The 24,785-nt window shown below is 37.0% G+C and overlaps 1 long non-coding RNA gene across 1 annotated transcript in view; it reads left to right on the top strand.

The window, feature by feature from the left end:
• Positions 1 to 21,568, top strand: part of LOC116587838 — a 59,965-nt gene extending 38,397 nt beyond the window's left edge. The window contains exon 3 of the long non-coding RNA XR_004284665.1: positions 21,417 to 21,568. This is a non-coding gene — a long non-coding RNA (uncharacterized LOC116587838). The remainder of the gene's footprint in view (positions 1 to 21,416) is intronic.
• The last annotated feature ends 3,217 nt before the right edge of the window (positions 21,569 to 24,785 follow it).

Below are 24,785 nucleotides of genomic sequence, written 5' to 3'. Positions count from 1 at the left end.
AATATTTAATGGACAAAGATTTAATGCTTTCCTTCTAAGAACAGGAGCAAGGTTTTTTAAGAATGGCTTCGTTCATCGCTTGTACTCAACATTGTACTGGAAGTCCTAGCCAATGTGTGAGCAAGGAAAAGAAATAAAAGACAATCAGATTGGAAAGGAAGAAATAAACTATCCCTAAGTGCAGCCAACATGATTGTCTATGTAGAAAATTCCAGAGAATGTTCTAAAATGTTTCTAGACTTACTAAATGAATTAAGCAAAGTCACAGAATACAAGGTTAATATACAAAACTCAATTGTGTTTCTATATCCTAATTACAATTGGATATTGAAATTTTAAAATATTTTGTAACTGCATCAAAATTTACAAAATACTTAAGAATAACTTTAACAAAAATGTGCAAGGTCTATATATTAAAATTATAAAACCAAATATTGTTGTCATAATTTGAAGATTACAAGAATGGGGACAACTGGGTGGCTCAGTCAGTTGAGCATCTGATTTCAGCTCAGATGCTTATCTCAGAGTTCTGGGATTCTGTCCTACATCAGTCTCCCTGCTCAGCAAAGGGTTTGCTTCTCCCTTTCTTCTGCTCCTTCTTCCAGCTTGTGCTCCCTATACCTCTTTCAAACAAATAAACAAAATCTTTTTTAAAAATCACCTGAGTGAATAGAAAGCTATACATGCTCATGGATCCAAAGACTCAATATGGCTATAATGTCAATTCTTCCCCAAAATGATATATGTATTTGGGGGCACCTGGATGCTTCAGCCAGTAAAGCATGTGACTCTTGATCTCAGGTTCCTGAGATCAAGCCCTACATTGGGCATGTAGCCTACTTAAAAATAAATAAGTAAACAAACAAACAAACAAATAAATAAATTACATATTCAATATAACCCTAATCTAAAGCACAGCAGGATCTTTTGTAGGTATAGACAAGCTAATCTTAAAGTTTACAGGGAGAGGCAAAGGAGCAACAATGACTAAAACAATTTTGTAAAGTAATAGTGAATTTCTAGAACTCACACCACCTGATTTCAAGGCTTATTGTAAAGCTACAAGAACCATGCCAGTGTGAAATTAGTGAAAGGACAAACAAATATTTCAATGGATCCAAACAGTGTCTAAAAATAGTACACAATACAGTCAATAGGTCATTGCTAAAAGTGCAAAAGCCATTCAGCAGAGAATAAATCTTAAATTGTTCTAGAACAAATGGGACATCTATATACAAAAAAACAGAAATGAAAATTGACCTACACCTCACACCTTTATATATAAAAATTAACTCAAAATACATTATAGACCCAAATGTAAAACCTTTAAAAGAAAATAGAGAAACAATATCTTCATGACATGAGATTAGGCAAAGACTTCATAAACATGACACCAAAATCACAATCTATAAAAGAAAAAATTCATAAATTAGACTTCTTCAAAATTTTAAACTTTACTCTTCAAAAGACTATCAAGAGAATGAAAAGAAAGACAAGCCATAGACTGGGAGAAAATATTTGTAAATCATGTATTTAACAAAGGATGTGTAGCCAGAATATTTAACAAATTCTCAAAATTCAACAATAAGAAGAAAACTTTAACAGATGCAAAAATTGAACATTTTACCAAAGAAGATATAAAGATGATAAAGATAGATATTCAACATCTTTAGTTATTATGGAAATCCAAAGAAAAACCAAAATGGGATACTATAGCACATTTTTTAGAATAACTGAAATTTTGAAAAATAATAATAAACTAACAATACCATAGTCTTCTTGGGAAAGTGGAAGCACCTAGAACTGTGATACATAGCTTGTGAGAATTTGTAGTGCTATTGTCATGTTGAAAATCAGTTTGTCAGTTTCTTATAAACCATACTTATAAACAATTTCTTAAAACCATACACTTATTATGACTCAGCAATTACATTTTTAACATTTTTATTTAAATTCATTAGTTATGACTCAGCAATTTCAAAAACCAGTGTTCACACAAAAATTTGTAGATAATTATTTTTAGCATCTTTATTGACAATCATCCAAAACTGTAAATAATACCAATATTTATCCACTGAGGAACAGCCAAAAACCTCTGGTATATCCATACAATGGAATACTAAGCAATAAAAAGGAATACGCTACAATATTTATGAATCTCAAATTTCTTACACTGAGAAAAATAAGTCAAATTTAAAAGGCTAACATTCTGTATGGTTTCTTTATTTGGAAGTTTAGAAAAGGCAAAACCATAGTGATAGAAAACAAATGAGGGATGAGTAGGTGGGGTAGGGGGGATTGACTCTAATCCCAAAGGAACATTTTAGTGTGATGGGAAAGTTCTATATTATGAATTTGGTTGTCTAGTGGTTGTTACATATATACATGCATACATATGCATATTTGTCAAAATTCATCAACTTAATTTTACTTTGTGCAAATTATACTTCAAATAAGCTGAAAAAACAAAAGGTTTATTTAAGGATTACCCACTAACTGGGTCACACACACAACCCTAAATGTGATGTACACAGTTTCCAGAGTCCTACTAGCACTATAATTCTTTCTTCATGGTGGCAGTATAAGATACAGCAATTTATCTCTTATTCTAGTGGTTATACTCCAACATATCTCCAGAACCACAACACCTCTGGACACATCACTCCTTTATTAGGTTCCCAAAAGATATTTTGCAGAGTTTATCTCCTAATCTCTGCCATGCATGTGTGTTATCAAGGCATCTAGAAAGCTTGATATTTCCTGCCCTCTAGGTCTATTAACATAATATTATTAACATAAAGGGCCACCTTGATGACCTATAGGATAGCAGAATAATGAGTTTCCCTCCAGTTTACATTATGACAGTGAACAGAAGCCTGAGAGAAAGTATTTACTGCCTCATGAAGGTAAATTACTTTGAGCACTTTTGTTTTCAAGAATGGGGCAAAAATTTTTTTAATCTAGTTCAATGCTATATGGCAGGAAATATAGGTTAATTTGTTCCAGAAAATATACTATATCTAGAAGATTTGGATATGCAGATGAAGATATCCAGAAGAGCAGGTGAAATTAGCATCACCATCTTATTAAATTTGGATATCTTTGACAGAAATTCTCAAAGAGTGGTTTTAGGACCAGCAAGATTACCATCACCCAGGGCGCCTGGGTGGCTCAGTGGGTTAAGCCGCTGCCTTCGGCTCAGGTCATGATCTCGGGGTCCTGGGATCGAGTCCCGCATCAGGCTCTCTGCTCAGCAGGAGCCTGCTTCCTCCTCTCTCTCTCTCTGCCTGCCTCTCTGCCTACTCGTGATCTCTCTCTGTCAAATAAATAAATAAAATCTTTAAAAAAAAAAAAATTACCATCACCTGAAACCTATTAGGAATGAAAATTCTCAGGTTTTACCCAAGAACTGCTAAATCAGAAATTCTAAGGATTGTACCCAGAAATCTGTGTTTTAATGACCCTGCAGGTGATTCTGATGCTCACTAAAGTTCAAGAACAACTCATCTACAGGTATTTTCCATAAATCATCTGGATTTTGCAATAGCAGAGTTAAGATTAAGATGCTAATTAAATTAGGATGTAGTAGAAATCACTATCCTACATCTTTCATGTCTTTGAAATCTCTGAAATTCACCATGGGCTCCATTATTGCTTTTGGTTTATTATATTTATGCATGGAATTAACAAGAAAATAGGACCATTTTCAGGGTCTGCCACTTCATCTTTTCATCAGAGAACAAAAATGAGGATTCTGCCAGATATAATTATATCTATAATCAAATATATTTTTCTCTATATACGTTCTTGGCCTGGGGAAATAACTGTGGTCCTGGCCCCTTGGGACAGACCTGGTCCAAGATTCTTCAATCACCTGATTTCCTTAAGCTTCTACTCTAACTGGTGGACTATGGTGGAGTTTCAAACCAGTCTGAAGCCAGTATCAAATAATTCACAAGAGATCTCACTCTCTTTTCCCAGTATGCTGTCACCCTGATGAATGCACAAGTCTCTTTGGGAAGTCTAGGGGTAGAATAACACTATATGCCTAGGGCCAATTTACAGGTCCTTCCTTTAAAAGAATTTTCTTGATTTCAATCTAGGAGCTCTGGGTCTGCAAACTGCCTTAGGTGTAGGCACTGGTATTAGGACATGAATCACCATGATTTCTGCCCACCAAAATTAGAATTCTTCCTGGTATACATCAAGGTCTCCTTGGTATGCTTCTCATCAATTTCATTTGTAGGAATTAGGTCAATTAGCCATCACTGTAGATCTGCAGACGGTGCAGGAGGCTGGCTGAAGACAAAGCAAAAGCTGGCACCTTGCACCCCCTCTCCACCCACTCCCCTCGGTAATGTGTGTGACATTCCTCAGGCACCCCTGACTGCCATAAACTAGAAACAAATAGTTAACTTGCAGAGATCACAATCCTGCAAGACAGAGTCTCATTTGGTTTACAAACGTCCTAGAGATCTACAAAGAAGCTACCTTATCACTAGCACAATTTCCAGAGGCAAATAACTCAGTTCCTCAAGCCCTAAATAAAGTTAAATTTCTTCTAAACCCAAATCTCACTAACAAAGACGCTTGATAGCAGAAATGTAAATGGCTTGCCAAAAGACAACACTGGTATCCCGGCATCTTGTAGGCCCTCTTTAGCATAGGAAAGCTCCCTTGAAACCTCCCTTCCCCTCCACCTTCTCCCAACCACAAGGTACATAACCTGCCATCCCTCACAACCCGGAGCAGCAGCTCTTCCTGCCCATGGGTCCTGTCTCTGTGCTGTAATAAACCACCATTTTGCACCAAAGATGTCTCAAGAATTCTTCTTTGGTCATTGGCTCTGGACCTCAGCCCACCGAACCTTGCCTAGGTTCTAGAACTTCATCAGATCCATGATTACCATTCTTCCCATGTCTTATTATGGTAATTCTGTTCACCTTGCCTCTGCCACTTAAACACCACCAACTGACATCTGTCACTTCTAGGTGCAACATCTTCCATCATCATCTCTGTCCTATAGATGTCAGACCCATAGAGCTTTTCAAAGATGCTGGTGCTCCTTTGCTGGTGGAATACCTCCTTAAGGGAATGTCCTCTAGGCCCTGCCAGGGAAGGGGAGGGGGAGAAGGAGTAGGAAAGGGATCTGATTAGAAGCTAACTAGTCAAGTTGTACTTAATAGGTGCATTCAACTTTTCTATTTTCCTAAGCTATCAGGAGAGTATTTGAACCTCCCAGACTCTAGGTCACCATTGAGTCCAGGCTTCAATTAGTCAACCCTGTAGACTCAAGCCAACATATGAAATTCCAAATCATAAATGTATACCTCTATTACAATAAATATAGCCGAGTTAACCCTTATACTTCATTTTTATTGATCTAAAACCCTTGGAATATATTCCAAAATAGGCTCCCCAAGCTCCAGCAGATAAAAACTGGCAAGATATTGTAACTATTTGGAGGATCCCCTACAAAAATGGGTTTTTTATCCTCCATCTGAGTCCTATTGGTTTCTAACTCTCTTATGGGCCTGGAGGCAAGCAGCATTGATAGAAACACACAGCTAAGGAGAATCAATATCCTTTTATTGCCAAATTCCCTGGGTACCTTCATGGAGGGTATTAATAATGTATGGGAAGGGGTTACCTAATGGCAAAGGTTCAGGGTGATTTGGAGGTTTAAACATCTTAGTCTTTTCTATGTCTGCTCAAATGGCCCTTTCCTTATCTTGGTCCCACTTCTGCCCCACCAGTGCCATTATCTCAGAGTAAGAGCTATAAGCCTATACATCTACTGACACTGCAACTCTGCAACCCATACATCATCAGTCACCCATGGTTGGTATCTCAGCCATGTCTGTGTGACTGTAGAATGTTAACTTCTATAAAGCCTATAAGCTTTCTGTCTGAGTGTGTTCTGAGTAAACAGTAATAATAATCACAATCTTCGATTTCTTCTTGTCTCTTCTTACATTTTCTCATGCCAACAGAAATAGCCAGCAGACCTCAGTATCACTGTTGCCATAGTTACCGGGGCTATTTGATCTCCCTATTGCTAGTCCTCCACCTGTACTTCATCTTGTGCCACTGCTGGGAATTTGAATAACTGTGATGTCACAACATGCTACAATAGACGAGTGTCTTACTTCCTCCTAGCAAATTACTGTAATACCTCTTCTATGAGCAAACCAATATCAGAATTACATTTTGAGGTTTGTTTTTTCCCCCAGAGCCATTTCTGGTACCAATGACTATGTCAGTTCAGTTAGATGTTATACATTTTACTCTCAAATGGAGTAACTGAGGACAGTTTAATAAAGGAACTATTTCAAAATATCTGAATAAAAACAGAGATATATAGATGATCAATGATTAATAGATAAATAAATGATTAGATAGAGAGATGATTGATAGATAATTGATAAATAGATAAATAGACAGATGACTGGCATGGGAAGCATTCAGAGAAACCCATGAGGGACAGTGAAGTATCTCATTTCAACATTACAACAGCAGGGAGACATTATCACTCTTAGACTTGAAGGAGCAAGTTCTATTACAGGAAGGCAGAAAGAATAGTTATATGGAGAGAGTCACATAGAGTTGTGGCATTGACAGAGTGATGCAGCCAAATCGTGTGGTCCTTATGGAGATGGAGGATTAATATCCCAACCTCACTCTTCTGGTGTTTTCACAGCAATCCCCTTTACACAGAGCAGATGGCACTAAGAGGGCAGCAGGGAGAAGTGTAGACAGAGGACCTGGAGGCCCCCCAAAAGATACCCAGAACATTGTGAAACAGAAACTTCCCTTAACAAATCACTAGAAAATCCCCACCCAGAGCAAGACAACAAGGTGAAGTGGTTCACGGGAAATAGGGGGCTGCTGTCACTGCTGCTTTCCTCTCACTCCACTTCACTGCTCTCCCATCAAGACCCCCACAGTCCTCAAATGCTCTGACAAAGACAACCAAAAGGTGATTCAGCTTTCTTAGAATTTTAGTTGCAAACATGTCCTATTAGTGAAGACATGTTGACCTCTCCTATGTTGTTTCCCTAGAACCATCATTGTTGTCAGAGACTGGCTAATCTGATCAATTCATGTGTGTTTATGAGTAACTCATGCTGTTGACTCCAGGTGTTTTTTTACATTGTACAAGTGCATAAAGGAGATAGTATTCACTGGGTGGGTTAACCACCACAGAGGAATTGTTTTTAGTGCCATCTCCTTGGGATAGAACTATTTTCTGGCTTTGAAATGGCCATATAGTGGTTTTAAAGTCGATGAGATAAAATAATTCACTGGATTCTATTTAGAAAAGAAGAAGCTGACCAAAAACTTCAGTACAATGAAAACAGTGTTCTTATTTTTTCAGTAGGAAGCACATGTAAAAATTTTCAGTATGACATTCTTTTTAAAAATCTTCTAAATGAAAGTTAGTTTTTATTGTGAATTATAATAATTTGGCTTTAGGAAGTCATTTTCTGAGGGGTGCCTGGGTGGCTCAGTCAGTTAATCATCTGCCTTCAGCTCAGGTCATCATCCCAGGGTCCTGGGATCAAGCCCCCGTCAGGATCCTTGGTCAGTGAGGACCCTGCTTTTCCCTCTCCTTCTGCCCTTCCCCCAAGCTCATGTGTTCTCTCCCACTCTGCAGTCTCCCTCAAATAAATAAGAAAAATCTTAATTAAAAAAAAAAAAGTCACGTTCTGGTGAGTTAAGTAGTCTGCCTAAAATGGAGAAGGAAGGGGAAATGCTTAATCAAGAAGAAGTAATGTGGTTTTGGAATATAGGTGAGGTTCAGTGGGGTGAGGTCCAGAGCCAATGACCAAGAAAGAATTCTCAAGACATCTTTGGTACAAAATAGTGGTTTATTGAAGCACAGGGACAGGACCCAAGAGTACTCCTTGTGAGGGGTGGCTGATTATATGAGATTGGGGGAGGTAAGGGAAAAGGGAGGTTTCCAAAGAACTTTCATATGTTAAAGAAGACCTGCCAGATACTGGAGGCCTTGCCATTGTCAAGTTAATGTTGTTTTTCCCCTCTAGCAAGGCATTAACATTAAGATTTTGGGAGATTCCTGGAAGAATGTCACACATGTCCAAGCAGGAGTGGGGGTGGGAGGAGGTTGCAGGGTGTCAGTTTATCCTTTGTCTTCTACCAGCCTTCTGCTCCCTCATCATTATCATTTCACAGGGGAGAATGATTTTTTTTTTAATTAGATCAAAGTGATATAATTGTTGAATTTTAGGCAATAATAAGAGTAAGAAAAGATGTTCCTATGCCTGAAGGTAGATCACTACATTATAATCAAACATACACAGTGCCTACTATGAGACAGTCACCCCGTTAAGAGATAGAAATGCGTATGTGGGTAAAACACAAACTCAATTGAGAAAGCTTTCAAAAATCAATCTTCTCGTATAAATGAAACAGGTCCAAACCATTTCACCACTACATCATTTCAAACGTTATTCAAAGTGCATACACTTCTATTTAAACTCTCACAGAACTAGAAAAAAGTTTCATAAGAAAAATCTTAATTAAAAAAATAAAAAAGTCACGTTCTGGTGAGTTAAGTAGTCTGCCTAAAATGGAGAAGGAAGGGGAAATGCTTAATCAAGAAGAAGTAATGTGGTTTTGGAATATAGGTGAGGTTCAGTGGGGTGAGGTCCAGAGCCAATGACCAAGAAAGAATTCTCAAGACATCTTTGGTACAAAATAGTGGTTTATTGAAGCACAGGGACAGGACCCAAGAGTACTCCTTGTGAGGGGTGGCTGATTATATGAGATTGGGGGAGGTAAGGGAAAAGGGAGGTTTCCAAAGAACTTTCATATGCTAAAGAGGACCTGCCAGATTCGTTATCATTCCAACGAATGCTGATATCACAATCTGACAAAAATTGCTCCAAAAAAGGGAAAAAATTATTAAAAGAAATCACTCAAAAGCAGTTAAGGAGAAACATAAGTGCAAGTTCCACCTCTGATAAAACAAAAATTTGAAATTTGTCTATCTTAAGCATTGGAAAGATAGGAAGTACTAAAATACACATATAATGCTGGTTGAAATATAAAATATTAAATTGCTTTGAAAGAAATATGACAATATCTATTAAATAATGAGGATGTGTATATCCTAAACCCCAGCAATTCCGCTTCTGGCTAAAATCAAGAAAAAAAGTTCACATATTTATAAGGAGACTGCAAGAATGTTCATTACAGTATTTTTTACATTATGGTATTTTAATGGAAAAAGGATAATAAAGTAAATTATGGCATATACAGTACATGTATTGATGTTGATGAAGTTCTAGAACCTAGGTGAGGTTCGGTGGGCTGAGGTCCGGAGCCGATCACCAAGAAAGAATTCTTGAGATATCTTTGGTGCAAAATGGTGGTTTATTAAAGCACGGGGACAGGACCTGTGGGCAGGAAGAGCTGCTGCCCTGGGTTGTGAGGGATGGCAGGTTATATACCTTGCCTTTGGGGGAAGGTGTGGAGAAGGGAGGTTTCAAGAGGAGTTTTCACATGTTAAGGAGGGCCTACAAGGTGCGGGGGGGGGGGGGGGGGGGGCAGCAAGGGAGGCCTTGCCTTAATGGCTTGATCAATGTCCTCTTTAGGTCAGGCATTAACATCAAGATAGTTGGGAGATTCTTGGTGGGGTATTATGATCCTGCTATCATTTACATTCCCTTCTACCTCAGCCTATTCCAGTTTATGGTGGGAGGGAGACATTAGGGCTTCAGGAACTGAGAGTTATTTGCCTCTGGAAATTTGTGCTATTGATAAGGTAACCTCCTTGTTTAGATCTCTAGGACATCTGTAGAGCAAGGAAGATTCCTGTTCTGCAGGATTGCAATCCCTGCAAGTTAACTATTTATAGTTTTATGGCAGTCTGGGGTGCCTGAGGGGAGCAGGTGGAGAGGGGGTGCAAGGGGCCAGCTTTTGCTCTGTCCTCAGCCAGCCTCCTGCTCCCTCATCAATGTGAACAAACCTAAAACAAAGTAATGTTGAAGGAAAACAAGATATAGAATAATATCTGTCTTATGATAATGATGAAGTTCTAGAATATAGGTGAGGTTCGGTGGGGCAAGGTCCAGAGCTGATGGCTAAGAAAGAATTCTTAAGATGTCTCTGGTGCAAAAAGGTGATTTATTAATCCATGGGGACAGGACCCATGGGCAGGAAGAGATGTTGCCTTGGAGTTGTTGAGGGGTGGCAGGTTATGTACCATGGAGTTGGGGGAAGATAGGGGAAAGGGAGGTTTCAATAGAACTTTCATATGCTAAAGAGGATCTACAAGTATTGGAGACCTGAGGCCTTGCCAGCATCAAGGCTGTTTTTCCCTTTTGGAAAGCTATTAACATTAAGATAGTTGGGAGATTCCTAAAGAATGTCATGTATGTCCCACCAAGAATGGGGGTGGGGGAAGATTGCAAGGTGTCAGCCTTTTGCTTTGTCCTCAGCCAGCCTTCTGTTCCCTCATCAATAGTACTTATATAAAATTTGATAACATGCTAAATACTACCTGATGAAGTCCCAGAACCTAAGTCAGGTTCGGTGGGGTGAGGAGGTTCGGAGCCGACGACTAAAGAAAGAATTCTTAAGACGTCGTTGGTGCAAAATGGTGGTTTATTAAAGCACGGGGACAGGACCCGTGGGCAGGAAGAGCTGCTGCCCCAGGTTGTGAGGGTAGGCATGTTATATACCCCGCGGTTGGGGGGAGGTGGTGAAGGGATGGGAGATTTCAACAGAGTTCTCACATGTTAGGGAGGGCCTACAAGGTGCCGGGGGGGGGGGTAGTCCTTGCCCTTATGGCTTGATCAATGTCGTCTTTAGGTCAGGCACTAACATCAAGATAGTTGGGAGATTCTTGGTGGGGCATTATGATCTGGCTACCATTTACATTCCCTTCTACCTCAGTCTCCTCCAGTTAATGGTGGGAGGGAGACATTAAGGCTTCAGGAACCAAGAGTTATTTGCCTCTGGAAATTTGTGCTATTGATAAGGTAACCTCCCTGTTTAGGTCTCTAGGACATCTGTAGAGCAAGGGAGATTCCTGTTCTGCAGGATTGTGATCCCTGCAAGTTAACTATTTATCATTTTATTGTGGTCAGGGGTGCCTAAGGAATGCTACACATATGGAGGGGAGCGGGTGAAGAGGGGGTGCAAGGCGCCAGCTTTTGCTTTGTCCTCAGCCAGCCTCCTGCTCCCTCATCACTACCTATGTATTATTTACATATATGTTGATTAAAATGTTTAAGTTTAAGGAGTTCTTTATAGATCTTGGATATCAGCCATTTGTCTATAGTGTCATTTGCGAATATCTTTTCCCATTCCGTGGGTTGCCTCTTTGTTTTTGTATTTTTTTGTTTTGTTTTTGTTTCTTTTCTTCAATTATTCTTTTTTTAATTAAATTTTATATATTTTTTATTAACATATAATTTATTTTTATCCCCAGGGGTACAGGTCTGTGAATCGCCAGGTTTACACACTTCACAGCACTCACCATAGCTCATACCTTCCCCAGTGTCCATAACCCCACCCCCCTCTCCTTAAACTCAACATCCAAAAAACAGATAATCACGTCACAAAATGGGCAGAAGACAGGAATAGACACTGCTCCAAAGAAGACATACAAATGGCTAAAAGACACATGAAAAAATGTTCATCATCATTAGCCATCAGGGAAATTGAAATCAAAACCACACTGAGATACCACCTTACACCAGTTAGAATGCCCAAAATTAACAAGACAGTAAGCATAAGTGTTGGAGAGGATGTGGAGAAAGGGGAACCCTCCTATACTCTTGGTGGGAATGCAACTTGATGCAGCCACTTTGGAAAACAGTGTGGAGATTCCTTAGGAAATAAAAAATGGAGCTACCCTCTCACCCAGCAATTGCACTACTTGGTATTTACCCCAAGGATACAGATATCATGAAAAGAAGGGCCATCTTTACCCCAGTGTTCATAGCAGTAATGGCCACAATCGCCAAACTGTGGGAAGAGCCAAGATGCCGTTGAACACACAAATGGATAGAGAAGATATGGTTCATATACACAATAGAATATCATGCCTCCATTAGAAAAGATAAATACCCAACTTTTGTATCCCCATGGATGGGACTGGAGATTTTGCTGAGTGAAATAAGTCAAGCAGAGAAAGTCAATTATCATATGGTTTCCCTTACTTGTGGAGCATAAGGAATAACATGGAGGACATTAGGAGAAGGAAGGGAAAAATGAATTGGGGGAAATTGGAGGGGGAGATGAACCATGAGAGAATGTGGACACTGAGAAACAAACAGGGTTTTGGGAGGGAGGGTGGTGGGTGTTGGATGAGCCCAGTGGTGGGTATTAAGGAGGGCACATAGTGCATGGAACACTGGGTGTGATGCATAATCTTGAATCTTGGAACACTGAAAAAATACAATAAAATTTTAAAAAATAAATAAAATAAAATAATGGGATAAAATATAACTAAGGCAAACATGGTAAAACTATATGATTTGGTAAAGCTGGGTGCAGATATGGACAATTTTATTTTGTTTTTCTCTATATTTTTAACTTTATTTAGATTATCTTATAATTAAAAGTATATAATTCAAGGGGTGCCTGGGTGGTTCAGTTGTTAGGTGTCTGCCTTCGGTTAGGGTGATGATATCAGGGTCCTGGAATCAAGACCCACCTCAGACTCCCTGCTCAGTAGAAAGCCTAATTCTCTCTTTCCCACTCTCCCTGCTTGTGTTCCCTCTCTTGCTGTCTCTCTCTCTGTCTGTTTAATAAATAAAATCTTAAAAACAATACACATGAATGGTAGTTCAAGAATTTTACAGTCAACTAAACATTCATTTACATAAAATGTACAACGGCAAACTTTCACGAACATGTACAAATGCAGTTTCCATTATTTCTTACTAAAAAAATTATTAATGGATGGATTTTGGCCAAAATGAAGCAGTGAACACTAAATGTATCAAACTGCAGAAATAAGATTAGAATAAGTGTGGGTTGAATACAGTAAACTTTATGAATCATATCTATATAGAAGTAATACTACAAAAGATGTGAGAAGGGGAAAAAAAGGTGCAAAAAAAAAGTAAAAATTTGACAATTTCATCCTTAACGTCTTACTCTTGGATATACAATTATGCACTTGGTGTTGATGAATCAAATAACAAAGATAGAAATATATTTAAAGATATAAAAATAACATCAGGAAGAATCAAACAATTAAAATTGAATAGTAGAGGGAGAAAAGGGCAAGGTGAGATAGGAAAACATTAATTATAATATTGCTCAAAGAGGGAAATCAAAGGATATTGTGTAAACCACTCAAGTTATCAGAAGAAATAGTTACCAGGTGGTGGGTATTGGAGAGGTCACAGATTGCATGGAGCACTGGGTGTGCAAAAACAATGAATACTGTTATGCTGAAAATAAATTAAAGTTTTTTTTTAAAAAGAAGAAATAGTAAAAAAAAAAAAAAGGATGAGGAAAATATAAGCCATTTATGAAAAAAAAATTAAAATAAAAGATATAGTGTTCAATATGGTGGCACATCAGAACTGGCAAAGGATTGTGTGAACAAACACAAATGACCAAGACATTCTTAATACAATGGAAACAGACTTACAAAGTATACAATAAAGCAAAATCCAACATTATGCCATATATAATCTAAATATTCAAAATACAATGATGGCAAAAGGATATTAGGCAAATAATAAAAAACAAAAAAGAAGTTGTTCATTTAATATTATTTTTTTAATAAATTTTATTTATTTATTTGACAGACAGAGATCACAAGTAGGCAGAGAGGCAGGCAGAGAGAGAGAGGAGAAAGTAGGCTCCTCGCAGACCAGAGAGCCCGACATGGGGCTCGATCCCAGGACCCTGGAATCATGACCTGAGCCAAAGGCAGAGGCTTTAACCCACTGAGCCGCCCAGGCACCCCCATTTAATATTATTTAAGATTGATTTCAGAGCAAAAGTATTAAGTTAGACAAAGGTAAATTTATTAAATTATACACATCAAATAATATAGCATCTGCTTTCATAAATCAAATGATATATTGACGCTAAAAAGAAATATACGGAAATGCAGGAAACTTTATTTTACATGCCTCAATTCAGTACAGATGAAATGATAAAAAACATGGAAAGATCTGATTAATATAATGAGATGTATATATATAGATATTTGGTCGATTATAGGCCCTGAAAGAAACAATTCATCTTATTTCCACAGATACATGGACATTCATAAAATTGGCTACATACTAGATCATAAAAACTCATCAAAAATTTTTTAAAGTATAAATAATACAGACATCATTCTCTGACCAAAATGAAATAAAACTATACATTAATAACAATACATGAAACAAAAAACCCCATCACCTGAAAAGTTTAGAACTCTAAACAGTTCTTTGTTTGGAGAGAAATAAAAATTGAAATTGAAGTATAGCTATTAACGTTTCATGAAATTATAGACAAAATTAGAAATTATCATAGAAACACTCTGAATATATGGGCTACAAATGATCAGTGCTCAGAGAAAAATTAATAGCCCTAAATATACATGTGAGGATAAGAAAGATAAAAATCTATATATAAAGAATCCAATTTAAAATCTTAGAAGAAGGGGTTCCTGGCTTACTCAGTCAGTAGAGCATGTGACTCTTGATCTCAGGGTCGAGTTCAAGCCCCATGTTGGCCACAGAGATTACTTTTTTAAAAATTTAGAAGGGATGCCTGGGTAGCTCAGTTGGTTAAGTGGCTGCCTTCGGCTCAAGTCATTATCTCAGCATCCTGGGATCGAGTCCCACATCAGGCTCCTTGCTCAGCAGGGAGCCTGCTTCTCCCTCTGCCTCTAGCCTGCCACTCTGTCTGCCTATGTTCGTGCTGTCTCCCTCTCTCTCTAACAAATAAATTTAAAAATTAAAAAAAAAAATTAGAAGAAGGCACCTGGGTGGCTCAGTTGGTTAAGCAACTGCCTTCAGTTCAGGTCATGATCCTGGAGTCCCAGGATTGAGTCCCACAGCACAGAATCTGTTTCTTCCTCTGACCTTCTCCCCTTTCATGCTCTCTCTCTCATTTTCTCACATACATAAATAAAATCTTTTTTAAAAAATTAGAACATTATAATAAATCTAAGAAAAGCAAAGCAAATTAAAAATAAGGGCATTATAGCACCAAGAACCATAAGAGGTTTTATGGGAATAAACCTAGCCAAAGAGGTAAAGGAGCTGTACTCGAGGAACTACAGAACACACATGAAAGAAACTGAAGAAGACACAAAAAGATGGAAGACCATTCCATGCTCTTGGATCGGAAGAATAAACATTGTTAAAATGTCTATACTGCCTAGAGCAATTTATACTTTTAATGCCATTCTGATCAAAATACCACTGGTATTTTTCAAAGAGCTGGAGCAAATAATCCAAAATTTTGTATGGAATCAGAAGAGACCCTGAATCACTAAGGAAATGTTGAAAAACAAAAATAAAACTGGGGGCATCATGTTACCTGATTTCAAGCTTTACTACAAAGCTGTGATCACCAAGACAGCATGGACTGGCATAACAACAGACACATAGACCAGTGGAACAGAGTAGAGAGCCCAGATATGGACCCTCAACTCTATGGTCAAATAAACTTCGACAAAAGAGGAAAAAATATACAGTGAAAAAAAGACAGTCTCTTCAATAAATAGTTCTGGGAAAACTGGGAGGCTATATGTAGAAGAATGAAACTCTACCATTCTCTTACACTGTACACAAAGATAAACTCAAAATGGATAAAAGACCTCAACGTGAGACAGGAATCCATCAGAATCCTAGAGGAGAACATAGGCAGTAACCTCTTCAATATCAGCCACAGCAACTTCTTTCAAGATATGTCTCCAAAGGCAAAGGAAACAAAAGCAAAGATAAATTTTTGGGACTTCATCAAGATCAAAAACTTCTGCACAGCAAAGGAATCAGTCAACAAAACAAAGAGGCAACCCACGAAATGGGAGAAGATATTTGCAAGTGACAGTACAGACAAAAGGTTGATATCCAGAATCTATAAAGAACTCCTCAAACTCAACACACACAAAACAGATAATCATGTCAAAAAATGGGCAGAAGATATGAACAGACACTTCTCCAATAAAGACATACAAATGGCTATCAGACACATGAAAAAAATGTTCATCATCACTAGCCATCAGGGAGATTCCAATTAAAACCACATTGAGATATCACCTTACACCAGTTAGAATGACCAAAATTAGCAAGACAGGAAACAACATGTGTTGGAGAGGATGTGGAGAAAGGGGAACCCTCACACTGTTGGTAGGAATGCAAGTTGGTGCAGCCACTTTGGAGAACAGTGTGGAGATTCCTCAAGAAATTAAAAATAGAGCTTCCCTATGACCCTGCCATTGCACTACTGGGTATTTACCCCAAAGATACAGATGTCGTGAAAAGAAGGGCCATCTGTACCCCAATGTTCAAAGCACCAATGGCCATGGTCGCCAAACTATGGAAAGAACCAAGATGCCCTTCAACGGACGAATGGATAAGGAAGATGTGGTCCATATACACTATGGAGTATTATGCCTCCATCAGAAAGGATGAATACCCAACTTTTGTAGCAACATCGATGGGACTGGAAGAGATTATGCTGAGTGAAATAAGTCAAGCAGAGAGAGTCAATTATCATATGGTTTCACTTATTTGTGGAGCATAACAAATAGCATGGAGGACAAGGAGAGATGGAGAGGAGAAGGGAGTTGAGGGAAATTGGAAGGGGAGCTGAACCATGAGAAACTATGGATTCTGAAAAACAATCTGAAAGTTTTGAAGGGGTGGGGGGTGGGAGGTTGGGGAACCAGGTGGTGGGTATTAGAGAGGGCACGGATTGCATGGAGCACTGGGTGTGGTGCAAAAACAATGAATACTGTTACGCTGAAAAGAAATAAAAAATTTAAAAATTTTTTAAAAATAAGGGCATAAATTAATAAATTCTAAAATTCTCAAATGTACTTTTCTTTTTAAATAAATAAGGAAACTGATGGTGGCAAATACTTGGTTTGGCTCTCTCAACCTCCTTTTATGGCACATTCTATTTGGACAGTATATAAAATAAAGAACAATTTTTCCACACTTTCTTTGAATTTGGGGTACTGTTATATATTAGAGTCTACCAGTTAAATGCACTTGCAGAATATTTAGTTTTAACAACTTGAAAGGAATTGTAGGTGGAGCAGTTGGAGGTAAAATATGAGGGATTTAATTCTAAGCATGTTGAGTTTTACTTGTCTATTGAAAATCAACCAGATACATGGAGTATGCAACTGAATATATAAAAATCAATTTCAAAAAGAGCTTATAGTCAGAAGTGTAAATTCAGGAGTGATCAGCATATGGATGGTATTCAGTCAGGACACTAGATGAGATACCCAAGAGAATAAGTGTAGATAGAAAAAAGAAAAGAACCAAAGTGTGAGAACTGGAGTATTCCAACATTCATTCAGTGATAACAGATGGAACCAGCAAAGACTGAAAGTGACCAGTAAAATAGAAAGGCTTGAAAAGAGTGATTCCTTTGAAACCAAGGGGTTATCAAGTGTTCATAGATCGAAAAAGATGGGAATTGAGAATTGGAAGTTAGTAAATGGAGAGATCATTGTTGACCTTGGAAAGATCATTATTGGTTTAATAGAAAGAAGATATTTAACTTTTTTTCTGTTTATTGCTTATAAAATAAGAATAATAATAGCATCGACTTCAAAAGTAGTATTTTGAGGGTTGAGAGCACAAATATATGTAGAATCATGCCTACTGCATAATGACCAGTGAATAGATTTTGTTTTTACATAGCATATTTCATTCATAAAAGAAGGAAAACCAGGGGGGGTCTGGGTGGCTCAGTGGGTTAAGCCTCTGCCTTCGGCTCAGGTCTGATTCCAGGGTCCTGGGATCAAGCCCCATATCAGGTCTCTGCTCGGCGGGGAGCCTGCTTCCCCCTCTCTCTCTGCCTGTTGCTCTGTCTGTCAGATAAATAAATAAAAAATTTTTAACAAATAAATTTAAAAAAAAAAAGAAGGAAAACCAAACAATAATCCCCAAACTGCTATATGTATGAGCATGTAGAAAATTGTGTGGACTAATATGCATATTATCACTTTTGAGATGATAACTGGGATTTGGAGCAGGGATCAAGGATGCAGAAAAAGTAAAAGAAACATTTTATCATATATAGTTCTTTATTGAGGGGTATGAACTTAGAAGATGCTCATGTATATTAGCTGTATCATCTTTTCTAATTAAGAATTTATAGAAGGGAACATTTTCAATCTGATAAAGATCATCTATAAAAAATGCATGCTAATATCGTACCTAATGGTGAGAAACTAGATCCTTTCCACTTAAGACTGGAAACAATCAAGAATATCTCCTCTCACCACACTTATTGAACATTCTACTGGAAGTCCTAGCTAATGCAATGAAATAAGAAAAGGAAAAATAAGCTTTACAATTTGGGAAGGAAGAAAAAAACTGCCTTTGTTTGCAGATACTATTGTCTATGTAGACAATCCCAAAGAATTGACAGAAAAAACAACCACCAACAACAAAAAATAACCAATAAACTGTTTTGGAACTAATGTGCATTTATAGTAAGGTTGCAGAATACAATGTTAATACACAAAATTCAATTGCTTTCCTTTATGCCAACAATGACTATTTGAATTTAATATTAAAAACACATCATTTACATTAACACCTAAAAAATTAAAATCTAGGTATAAATGTAACAAAATATATACATGATCTATACATGAAAAACTATAAAACTGATGAAAGAAATCAAAGAAAATCTAAGTAAATTGAGAGATATCTTATCTCCATGGATAAGAAGACTTATGTAATTAAAATGTCAGTTCTTTTCAAATTAACTATGGATATTGACAATTGTATTTTTAAAATTTTATGGAGAAAGACAAAAAAAAACCTATGGTCAACACAATATTGAAGAACAAATTTGGAGGACTTATACCACTTAATCTAAAAGCTTACTATAAAGCTACATTAATCAAGACAGTGTGGTATTGGTGGAAGAGTAGACGATTAGATTAATGGAACAGACTACACGGCCAATGAATAGTTGACAAAAGAGCAAAGACATTTCAATAAAGGAAGGATAATCTTTTCAACTAATGCTGCTGGAAAATCCAAACATCTGTGTGCAAAAAAAAAAAAAAAAACCACAAAAAACAAAAACAAAAAAAGAATCTAGACACAGAATTTACACCTCTCACAACAATTAATTCAAAATAGATCACAGACCTAAAACAAAATACAAAACTATAAAACGCATAGAAGACAATATAGGAGAAAATCTAAGTAACCTTGAGCTTGGCAATGACATTTTAAATACAATACCAAAAGCACTGTCATGAAAGAACAAGTTGAAAAATAGGACTTCATTAAACTTAAAACCTTAGCAAAAGATACTCTTAAGAGAATGAAGAGATAAACCAGTGACTGGGAGAAAATATTTGTAAAACACATCTGATAAATGATTGTTATCAGTTATCTTAAAACTCAATTATAAGAAAACAAACATCAAACTCATAGAAACAGAGTAGAATGGTGGATACCAAAGATGAAGAGGTGGGAGAAATGGGGAGATATTAGTCAAAGGGCACAGAGCTGCAGTTAAATAGGATGAGTAAGTCTAGACATCTCTGGTGCAGCATATGACTATAATAACACTATATCAAACACTGAAAATAAACAAATGACTCAATTACAAAATGGGCAAACAATCTGAACAGGCACCTCATCAAATAAGTTGGCAAATAAACAAAAGGTTCTCAACATCATATATGATTAGGGAATTGCTAATTAAAATAATGACATACCAATACACATCTATGAGAATAGTAACACAGAGATTTCTATAATTTACCTGTGGAATAAACATAGATTTGCACTTTGATGTTTCAAAAAAGCATGATTTTTGGTCGATAGCCAAGGGAAGTGGATCTTACATCTACAGAAATGCAATCTGGACTAACTAGAAAGTAGGTTAACCCATTAGACCACTGGCATGATAAGGAAAAAGCAAGCCTTAAATGAGCATAAACAGAGCAAATAAAATATTTAATATCCAAACCTAACTCTGTCATATTTCTTGTTAAATATAATCAATGGCCCATCCCCCAACCATCACTATCATAATGAAAATATTTCAGAAGTAGAACTGTTACCAGTTTTTTATATATGTTTTTCTCTTTCTCTTCTCATTTCTTAATAAAAAATACAATTGTGGATCTATTGAAGGCAGTGGTTGTCCACTTCCACTGCACATTAAATCAATAGGGAGCTCTAAAATGTCCAGGTCAATGAAATCAGAATCTTAGGTGATTTTGTTTATTTTAATTGAGATAAATTATAACTGGAAGGTGTCTTTCTCTTATTTCATATTTTTGACAAGAAAGTCTTTGTTATAGAATAATAGCTAACACTTACATAGTGTTTACTACATAATGGAAGCTACAATAAAACCTCAAGTTCTTTAAAATTATATATAGCTATGTTCTCAGCTTCTACATGCATAATTATCTTCTTTCGCTCTTTAAGGTAAAGTGCACTTACTAGGTTATATTTAAACTGGAAGGCAAAATTGAAGACTTTGCATTTGTCCACACACTAAAAGAGGATGCATCTGAATAAAAAGCTATCTATTTCATTTGCTACCCATGCATAAAACTTAAATTATGAAGAATTTAAATACATGATGGAAATATTTTAAAAGTCATCTTTCGTTTCACAGCAACAATAGGACACTCCCTGTAGCTAATCTTGCTATCTTTAGGTTTATAATCAGAAATTTCCTCCCCCTGACTTATTTATAAGCAAGCCCCCAGTGGGCAACATAGCCAAAAACCCATGCCACCTTAAGACCACACTCAGCACTTCTCTTATCTTCATAGCAGTCCAGCTGGACAATATGTAGATAAGAACTGGATTGTTCACTCAGAACCTATGGAGATATGGATAAAAAACTAAGTTGTGGGCACCTGGGTAGCTCAGTGGGTTAAGCCTCTGCCTTCGGCTCGGGTCATGATCCCAGGGTCCTGGGATTGAGCCCCAGATCGGGCTCTCTGCTTGGCGGGGGGTCTGCTTCCCCCACTTCCTCTGTTTCTCTGCCTCCTTGTGATCTCTCTCTCTCTGTCAAATAAATAAATAAAATCTTTTATTAAAAACAAACAAAAACTAAGTTGTACACTGCCCAAAAGGAATTTAATCAAAGTCCCCACTAAGCAGTGTTGTTCCTTTCCTCAGTTTGTCTTCTCTACCTATAAAAGTTATTTCTGCCAAATCTACATATTAAACTCTTGTCCGCATTTTCAGAACCCAGTCAGCAGAACAAAAATCAGCCTTAAACTGACAATCTACGTTTCCGCAAATAGTCCCTTTAGGGACCTTATCTCCCAGCATAAGCAGCCTATCAGAGTGTACCTTCAATAAAAACAAGGCCTAATTTTGTTTTCTTAGAAGACTTTTCCTCAGTAAGTATGTATGCAATTATATTTTTTCAAAGAATTTTATAGAAAATATATAACTACGTACTGACTGCAACTCTGAACCTACATGTAGTTCTGAAGACACAAAAATAAATTTCACTCTCACTTACAGTTAGAGAAAAGGTATTGAAAGAATAGGGGATTTGTCCAACTTCTCATAGCTAATGGCAAAATTGAAACTGTAACTCTGGTCCTTTGACTTATAGCCCAACTTTCTTCCCACTGAAGAAAGAGATCTGCCTTTCTGCTTTAATTAGGTCTAAAGATTAAGATCTTTATTTTCTCATCCATAAACTGAAGCTACACCTTATCTTTTAAAATTCAGTGGTTTCTATGAAGATATGTATTGTGAATGTGTACATACTTTGTCTTTCTTGAAAGAAATATATCTAATCAATACAAGGTGTTGCTCCAACAAAGACTCAAGTTTTGACCTCTGATATATGTCAATGACTGATGTCATACATTTCAAAGCAAAATGTAACCTGATATTGCCTGGGTAAACCAGGCATGTAAATTAATTCAGCCATAAAACCTTTTTTAAAAATTTAAGAGGGGTCCTTGGCAAGTAGATGAAAATACAGAATACTATAAGTATTTCAGGCTGTTGGTACTGCTCACTGCCATCCTGTACATTATGATGACGTTGATGAGTGTGGGAAGGAATAGCAATTCTTGTGGGTCGGTAGGTATTTTTAAACCTGTTCCTAAGATCATTCAGATGAACCTCTTAAACTGTCCCAGCACAGGGAAGAAGGGAAAATTGAAACTACAAGCTGAGATAAAGCAGATAATCCAGTCCCACCCTCTGATCTCCCTTCCCCAGGTGTACTGTCCACATGGATAAGTGGAAGTGAAAGGTGAGCCATTAAATCATTTTTCTTTAACATGTGACTGATTTTACTATGCTGAGAGGATGATGACATCTTAAAACATCTTAGACAGTTGGCAAACTGAATAGCATTAACTTCATGCCTGGAAATCTGAAGTTGCTAGTTTTTTGTTTTGTTTTGTTTTTTAATGCAGAAAACACATTTGAAATATATTTGTCTGATGGGGTATAAGATTGGCATAAAGATAAACAACTGGCAAATTGTTCATAGCAATGAGTTTGCGCAGTGGCTTTTCACTCTAAAACTAGAAATTAGAGACTGTTCACCAGATGTTGTAAAAAAAAAAAAAGTGGGAGATTTTCCTAATTTAACTATTAAATTGCTAAAAGGTACACTCTGGTAAGTCCTCTTCTGACTGAAAATGTCTGTGTCTTATTATATGTTTATTGACTACTGTAATTATATTGCTTTTGCTGTTAAATGATATTGACATTTTTGAACACAGATTTTTATTTAGGCAAGATGAAATGTGAACATCTGGCAGTAACCTAATGTGTAACATTGAAACAAACAAACAAAAAGCTTGACCAGTATGTTCTTTTTTCCTTTTTCTCTTTCTAAATTCTCTGGATGTAACTCACAACATAATATACTTAGACATGAGGACTTTGTCACTTATCATTGAAATGTTCAAAGTAAATCCCTAGCAAGCTGGTGGCTGCTAGAGTTGGGATCAATTTAGCCATGAAACAACTGTTTCTCAAACAGTGAGGCAGCTGCTTGTTTCACTTTGAATTATTGTGGTAGTAAAAAGGAAAAAAAATATTTTAAAACTAGGTGTAATACAATGACCATTTGTTATAACATTGCCAGAAGAATAATATTTTGTATAAGCGTATTGGGATTCCAAGACACCACAAATAAAGAAATAAATTTCCATATGGTACTAACAGTTTGCTTTTTTCTCTACACAGAATATTTTGGTTTAAGAATCTCTTAATTGGGGGCACCTGGGTGGCTCAATGGTTACACATCTGCCTTCAGCTCAGGTCATGATCTCAGGGTTTTGGGATTGAGCAAGCATCAGGCTCCCTGCTCAGTGGGCAGCCTGCTTCTCCCTTTCCTACTCCCTGTTTCCTCTCCCGCTGTCTCTCCTTCTGTCAAATAAACAAATAAAATATTTTTTTAAAAAAGAGAACCTCTCAATTTTATGTATTATATGATTGACCCTCCACAAAGTAGTCATAATTAACCCACAGGAAGAGGATCAGTAGAGTGGCTGGCTTACTGTGTTCCTAGCACATTGCTTTCTTCTCTTTCCCATTTCCTATTGCGTAATGGAGGATGACAGAAACTTGGCTCTCCTGAACCTTGGGAACTTTTTATTAATTTAAAGGCAAAATTTTGATTTATGTGGAAAAAAGAAGCTGCATATATTCCTGAGTGTTTCACAAGGAATCTTCAAAGCAGACTTTTTTTCCTTTAGGTATCCCTGTCAAAAAATAGATTTAGACATCAGAGTAAGTCAAATATTATCAAATGCAAATGTCTAACACCAGCTGTATCTACACAGCAAAGCAACAGTTGACAAGCCAATTGCCTAATCCAAGCCCAAGTCTGAAGGCATCCATTCATCTTAAATATCCAGAATGGTTATCGAGAATGTCCCCAGTTGGCCAAATCGCTCAGCATCCTGTTTGCTTTACTTGCTTGAAAACATATTTCCATAGTCATGGCATAACAAAATGTAGCCAAAAGATCAAGTCCCTAATCTTCTGCTCATCCACACGACTGCTTTTAGAGTGTGCTAGAATAACCTAAGTAAATGGAGAGAACAAAATTCTACAGTCCCAGAACAGATTCTCAAGCTGAATTATCTCAGCTGGTTATTAAAATTGACTTGAATATGGCAGGCCTGGAGACTTAAAGAGAACTTATAAGAACATTCAAGTTGGGAAAAAACATACCAACACAAGTATAGTTGTTGAAAACCATAGGGCATATCTGGTGAAAAATAAGTGGGTTAACCTAGTCAGAGTAGGAGGTTACTTTCAGTCTTGAAAGATGTGTAGATGGATGATGACAGATGTAATGAAAAAACATTAAAAAGTACAGCATGTACAACAGATCAAATTAGTCTGGCAGGTAAAGATAATTGCAAAAATCTTGACACAACTGGGTACGGCTAGGTAGGCAGGAGTGAGGTAACAAAATCACCAGGCATGCTAAAAAGTTTGAATTTAATCTAAGAGGCAATAGTATTTGGGGCAAGGATGTAATATGATGAACTTCATGTTTTAGAATGATAATCCTTATGACTTTATGGAGGATGAACTGGAGGGACAGTAATGTAAGAATGAAGA

Source organism: Mustela erminea, chromosome 4 (assembly GCF_009829155.1).
Source record: "Mustela erminea isolate mMusErm1 chromosome 4, mMusErm1.Pri, whole genome shotgun sequence".
Taxonomy (NCBI): Eukaryota; Metazoa; Chordata; class Mammalia; order Carnivora; family Mustelidae; genus Mustela; species Mustela erminea.
Note: the sequence above shows the minus strand (reverse complement) of the source record. Positions and strands in the feature narration are given on the sequence as shown.